The sequence below is a fragment of the Hesperophylax consimilis genome, chromosome 12 (assembly GCF_061612785.1).
Source record: "Hesperophylax consimilis isolate HC1 chromosome 12, BYU_Hcon_1.0, whole genome shotgun sequence".
NCBI lineage: Eukaryota > Metazoa > Arthropoda > Insecta > Trichoptera > Limnephilidae > Hesperophylax > Hesperophylax consimilis.
Genome location: NC_142847.1, coordinates 9,002,911 through 9,010,493, shown reverse-complemented (window position 1 = coordinate 9,010,493; position 7,583 = coordinate 9,002,911).

The following is a 7,583-nucleotide window of genomic DNA, read 5'->3' as shown; positions in this document are numbered from 1 at the left end:
TCAGTAGTGACTCACCCGTTCGGGAACGGTGAGCCGGTGACCCGCTTCGCACGTTCGCGAACGGTGAGCCGGTGAGCCGGTGACCCGGTGACCCGGTGACCCGCTTCACTCGTTCGCGAACGGTGAGCCGGTGAGCCGGTGACCCGCCAGACCCGAAGAACCGACTCACCCGTTCGCGAACGAAGATCCGCATACATCGTTCAACGGATCTCACGGCTCGCGGGTCACTACTGACGTACTGACCGGATTAATCATCGATACGACATAATAATATTGGTATTCCCGCTTGCATTACATTTTAGTTGTTGTGTCGGCACTTATTTAGTTTATTATAAGAGGAACAAGGACGAGTTATATTATGTTCATGGTTTATTTTCAGTTAATCATTGATATCTAAATAATCTTGGTAATGAGCACTTAGAACGACCTTTAACTATTGTTCTCACACCGAAGTATTTTGTTTCACAACACATTTTTTATATTATTATTACATTCATTTAGGACACAATTAATTTTAAATAGATTTAAGTTTATTTTTTATTGTTCTATATTTTAATACGATTCGCTAATTGATTTTTTAAACTTAATTTAACGAAAGTTTTTCATAGTATTGATATAGATTATAGATTGTAATTTAAAAATAACACATCTGACAATTTGACGATGTCATTCTGGACCTTTTTTAAGTAAGAGTTTGACCTGCTTTCGAAAATATCCTTTCACAGGGCACCGAGGTTGCTGTTATACATTTTTTTTAACGATTGCATAAAGCCGGGGGTAAATAGCTTTTCTTGTGGAAATTATGGTAATTTTAAAATAAGGCTATTTTAAAGTACGTAATTATGTTTTCCGGGTAAACAAAATTAACAAGCGATAAGAATCGTGATTCAACGTTTACCATACGATTGAAGTTTGACGTTTCATACCAAAAACCTAATGCTTGGTCCACACCGAAGCCAACCTTCCAACTTCAAACGTTTGGACGATCGTGTGGAGGGGTAGTTCGTGCGTTGGAAGTTCGGGTTGGAAGGTTGGTGTTTGAGTTGGCCTGGGATCGCCTTCGAGGCGATCGCTACGGCCAACTCTATGGCCAACCCGCACGAACCGGCCGTCCGAGCTGTCCACACATCTCTGCGAACGGCAGGCAATCATAACAAAAGTTACATTTGCGTATATGTGACGTTTACGTACTATCTTTTTCGCGCCAATCCGTTAACACATAATGGCAGAGTGGAGTAACGATTTAATATTGTCGGACTCGAATTCGTTCAAATGTTCGGAGTTGGAGGGTTGGCAGCAGTTTCTCTAGGTGGCCACCACACGATCGGCCAACCTTCCAACTCCGAACTAAGTTCGGAGTTGGAAGGTTGGCGTTGGTGTGGAAGAACCATAACAATACAAAATATTTCTCGATTTCATTTTTTTCTATCTTACAAAAGGGTATTCCAATAATATTGGGAATCCCTTTTGAATGTGATCATAAATATACGATATTTAGATCGATGTTCCTAGGCAAAAATATTGTCTTCGAAATATACCAGTCACCAAATACCATTTTTTGCGTTTTTTCAAGGTTGTGAAAACACATGCGACCATAAACAATATAATTGCACTCAGCCTACTTAATTCCTTCAATCGCCTAAAGAAGTAAACATGTCGGAATGTTTCCTCACGATAACAAGGTCCGATCTGATAAAGCGCTGTCCTGAGAAATGAGCTTTAAAGCATTTATCTTTACAGCTCATTTTTCCGGAGGGATCTTTGTCAGACGCAACCTTTTACACTGAGATGAAAAATCGTAAAAACCTAAAAATATTTTAAATACAACTTCTATAAAAGAAAAATGGGGGGGGGGGGGCGGCTCAATCGAGCCGGTTCACTGAAGCGGATCTTTCAAGTGAACGGGACCTAGTGAAGCGGCTCCCTCAACTGAGCCGCTTCGCCCATCTCTAATGACGAATTCCGTGTAATATAAATGGGTGGTTGATTTATGTATCTATGGTTGTGGGTTGTGGCGCGGGAGTCGCTATATGCACAGCGACTAGTCGACAGGGGGCGCGGCCAACATATCCGAGCTAGCGATGGGCGGAATCGATGAATCATCGATGGTTTACTCGATCTTTTTTACCATTCGAAATATCTCGATTCATTGTCAGAATTAATTCGAATGCAACTCCGAGACAATCGTTTTGAAACGTCATCGAAAGTCGTCGCTGTGATTGGTCAGAAATAATCGATGCCAGCCAAGCGTTGTGATTGGTCAGAATTAATTCGAATGCAACTCCGAGACAATCGTTTTGAAACGTCATCGAAAGTGGAATCGAGACAATCGCTCTGAAATGTCAGAAATCATTCGAATGTTCAGTCCGAGATAATCGTTTTCAAACTGTCAGAATTCGTTCGAAAACGCAAATCGATTCTCACATTCGAGAGGTTATATTTCGAGATGTCAAAATATCTCAGATTGCTTGACAAACGAAGTACATTGTTGGCTGCCTACTGAAGCATGTTGATGTTATAATCAACCTCGTGTGTGAATTGTAAATTATGAATTAATACTTTTAGGTGACGATTTACGTTTCCAGTAGGTATAGTTTATGTGTAAAAGATTTTCATTGTGATAGTTTTTCACAATTGAAGGTTTAATACCTACCTATGTTATTTTTAGGTTATGTATCATCTATTCGGGACATTCGGGTAGTGTATATTTAAAATAAAATAAACCAATAACTTAGCAAACACCATTTTTATATTTAATGCTGATCGGGTTTCACTACAACCGTAGCTTCTTCAGGCAGTATACAATATTCAGTATATATTAAACTCATCAAGTGACATGTGTTTGTTCATATAAACATAATATATCTGCTACGAACAAATATATTTAATTTATTTGAAATTAACATCGGTGTCTCTTAGTTAGTAATTAAAATGAAACGCTTTCTGTAGTAAAATAACTTTATTTACTTAATAATAATTTGTGAATTGCATACAAATTACAAATGAATGAATGGTTTGTTTTGGGTTCTAGTAGACGCCTACAACGTACATGAGATGTATAGGTTATTTTTAACAAAACGGCATATAATTATTATCTTATTATTAAGAGGTACATTATAAATATTATTAATGGGAATTTGTACCTACTGGCTACACTAAGTAGCTATTCAGCAGGAGCTTACAATATTATATAAAACAGATATCAAAGTACAGCAAATGAAAATTACAGCACAATAATAATGTACATAAAAATATTTTTCTTTGTACATTCGATTCTTTTGATGTTTCGGTTAAAAAAAATCGATTATATAAATATTTCGATCATTCCCATCACTAATCCGAGCATACCCGAAGTGAAGTGTTTCGGCGCTTTATTTGAAATTGGTTCTCCGCTCAAATTTTTTTGTGACGTCACGGCTGAGCATTTCCGAATATTGCCGAGCAGCCGTAGCTAATTTTCATATTTAGTTTCATACAATTCTTGCACCTTGATTTCATTTGGTTAGATTACATTACTATAGGGCCAATATCATAAAGTCAATTCCAAAGCCTTAGTAAAGACTGTTTGGTATGGCAACCACATTCTAATTCCTGCAAATATAATTAACTTTTGGACAATAAAAGACTTGTGGTAGGCCCTATGTTCAACTTTTGTACAGATTCGTACTAGGCCTATATATACTTAAAGTATCTAATCTTTTTACATTACAAAACAGTACACCTATGGAAAAGTAAAACTAGCATTACTAGCAAAATTTGGATGCCATATAGTATGTTGAAGGATAAGTGAGCAATGAAGGAAGTTGGGCAATTCATTGATTCGTATACTTAGAAAAATTTAGCATTATAGACCAAAAACAATATGGCTTTCAAAAGAAAAAAAGCACAGAGAATTTATTACAGGATTTTTCAAATTATATTAATAATGAATTAAACCATAAAAGACATGTTTTAGTACTATTTATAGATAACTCCAAAGCGTTTGATACAATTGACCCACAGAAATTATTAAAAATCTTAGAAGCAATTGGAATTAGAGGTAACCTACTTAATTTGTTTAAAAATTATTTATTTAATAGACATATCTGTGTAAAAATATTAGAAAAAATGAGCTGGAGGAAAAAATCTATGCTGGAGTCCCGCAGGGGTCGATTTTGGGTCCAACCCTTTATATTATATTTGTAAATATTTAAATATGTAAGACACTTTGTACATGCTGACGACACTGCTCTTGTCATATCTGATGAACAATTATCCATTGCGATTGAATATATGCAACATGACTTTACGTCCCTGATAAAATAGTCACATGACGCAGGTCTAATCATTAATACCAAGAAAACTAAATTGATGTACACACGGTCTCCACATGCTTCATTTCAGATCATGCCTAAAATAATTTCACATAACTTTACATGTATTCATCAAAACATTTTACAGCCCTCTATGTGTGAAAGTATTGAACTGGTAAATGAATACGTTTATTTGGGGGTGACTGTTGATTGTCATTTCAAATGGGATACACAAATAATCAAAACTTGCAAGCGGCTAAGAGCGATAGTGGGTAGGATATACAAACTGAAATGTTTCGTTCCGGTGAATATTTTAAAAATTATTTACCTATCACTCGCAGAATCAACTTTATGGTATGGTTTAACTACTTGGGGTCACTCTTGTAAAACTAATTTAAACCACCTGCAATCAGTACAAAATTCTATGGTTAAGTTATTAGCTCAAAAACATATTTTTTCACAAACGAAACATATCATTGTTGTATCGGAATTTAACAATATTACCGGTGCAGGCCTTATTGTGGCACAAAATATTGATTCAACATATATCTGAATCTGATTATAAAAGGAAAGTGGAACATGAATATAATACAAGGTTTACAAAGAATGAAGGAATGCTTGTTCAAAAATATAATAATAAATACGGACGGCGAACCCTAGAATTTAACGTGCCAAAAATGCTTAACATGTTACCCATTAATATAAAAAATTGCGATTCTACAAATAGATAGATATATGATGAAACAATGGTTACTAAATAGAGATAGTTTATATTAATTTAGGTGTGTTAATTGTATGGTTATAGTAATAATATTATGTGTGTATGTATGTACTTGATCATTAACATCCTGTTGACAAACTGCTTTATTGCAGTTTAACGGGATTGTAGCTTGAAAACCAATAAAAAAATTGATATTATTTTATTAATGGAAAATAATACATTACACCACACAAAGGAAATATAAACATTGAGGGAACAAACCCCTTTAAAAACATGACAGATAAATCCTGAATTGAGCCGATCAGGTTCTGCCCCATCCTGAAATTTATGTTTAATAAATTGCTCCAACAATAGAGACACATCTCATACTGAGGAAACTCCAGCTTCAACAAGCCTGTTGATCTCCTGTATCAGGTCAGGATGAATTTGTTGGGTCATCTTGGCCGCGTCTCTGCTGTGGTTGTGGCTCGCTTCTCCGGTTGCCGAGACGTAATAACGTAGCACACATTTAGGTGGGCTGGTGGATTGAAGGGCTGCCTTCACTTGCTTCAGAATCTGAAAACAAGCCACAATGTTTTACTATAAATAAAAATAACAGAACCCTACAAAAACAGTAATTATTGGTTTGGTAGGCAGTAAAAAATATAAAATAATATTTTCAACAAAAAAATATCTATTATTGTAGAAAGCAATCACTTTGTGGTTTGACATATTTAATAAAATAAAATACTTTTTTGTTTTAAAACCACGATATTTATTAATTTAAGAACCGACCGGTTTCGCTTTACTTAAGCATCATCAGGGTACAAATTAATACTAAAAAAGATACCCTCAATAATAACGGGTTTTCCGGATTCGCAAATCATTTGATCGATAAAGATCATACATTCTGTCATAGCACCGGTGCTAACATCTTACATAAAAACGGGCATGGTAATAGACTAAACAACTTAGAGGCACTAGAAATTAAAAAAGCTGTAAAAACCAAAAGTCAGATACTTAATAATCAATTAGACATATCGAGTAGTCCAATATTAGGTCTGTTTCCAATAAACCCATAAAAAAATCCCAGTTTTCCTTACCTCCTTACCACCATGCCAGTTGATGCTTTGTTTCTCCCGATTTATTGATATAACCCATTAGTCTACATAATTATCTAGCGGTTTTTCCATTACTTGTGCACTTATGTTAATGTATTTTATGACCGTCTTTGTGTTGCTTATATTTGTATCATGTTGTCTCCCTCTATATTTTGTTATATATATACACACATTATGTACTTCTTGTTTAGTATTAATTTGTACCCTGATGATGCTTAAGTAAAGCGAAACCGGTCGGTTCTTAAATTAATAAATATCGTGGTTTTAAAACAAAAAAGTATTTTATTTTATTAAAAAAATATCTGATTTCCTGAAGGGCACAGGGAAATATGCTTCACACCTTCTATTTTGCAGTGTTGAGGCCCTGGGAATCATATTTCCGGCCATGGTACTGTGCTGACATCTACCATGGCAGCACAGTCAAATTCAATAGATAAGAATGTTGAAAATGTGTTTAAGTAAGCGATGGGAAGTTGCGTATTCCCACCACATTTCCTTCTAAACAAATGTGTGTTGTCAAAAACGGTATTTGTATAACCTTGCATCTAACCAGTGTTGTGTAGTATCTAGATACATGTATCTAGATACATTTTTGTGTATCTGTATCTAGCTATATTTCTATAACTGTATCTGTATCTAGATACATTTTTACTAGTATCTGACACCTCAGATACTCAGATACTTTCAGATACTTTATTTTCGAAGTGAACTTCTTTACCGATTTTCTCTAGTTAATTTTAAAGTTTTCTCACAGATTCAGCTAGTGGGTACCTTTGTCCATCTAGTGTATAATATTTTATAGCAGTTTATATACATGCATTTTAGGGGTCCTAACCCGAGTAACCGAGTACCCGGGTACCCCCGTATATAAAAAAAAATTTTAAAAATAAAATAAAAATAATGAATAATTATTATTTTTTTTAATTTTCCATCAGAACCCAAAGTAATCAAGTTGCACATCGTTCACGTATTTTTTATTTATCCAAGGGGCGTCGGGTACCCGGGTAGTAATATGCTACCCGGGTACTCGCGAGTATCACCGCTTGCAGGCCAATTTCCCGATATCTTTTTGGGCAACGAATAAAACAAGCAAGTGTAAATATGTAAAATAATCACAAGCGTTTACGTCTACCATCTTTAAGAAATTAAAGTAATCGCTGTTTTCGATAATATATATTTTTTTTAAGTTTTCCCCCAAAAAAGAAGAAAAGTATCCGAGTATCTGTGAGGTACTTTTAAAAAGTATATGTATCTACATACAAATACAATTTTACAATGTATCTTGTATCTGTATCTAGCTACAAAGTATCTGTATCTAGATACTTTTAAAAAGTATCTGACACAACACTGCATCTAACTATAGTGAAAACATTAAAATAATGTTATAAAGTGATTGCCCATGTAGGGATAAGCAGAGGAAAGAAACTATCATACCTTCGTTTTTGCTCTTTCTGCAATTTGAGGTGGAAC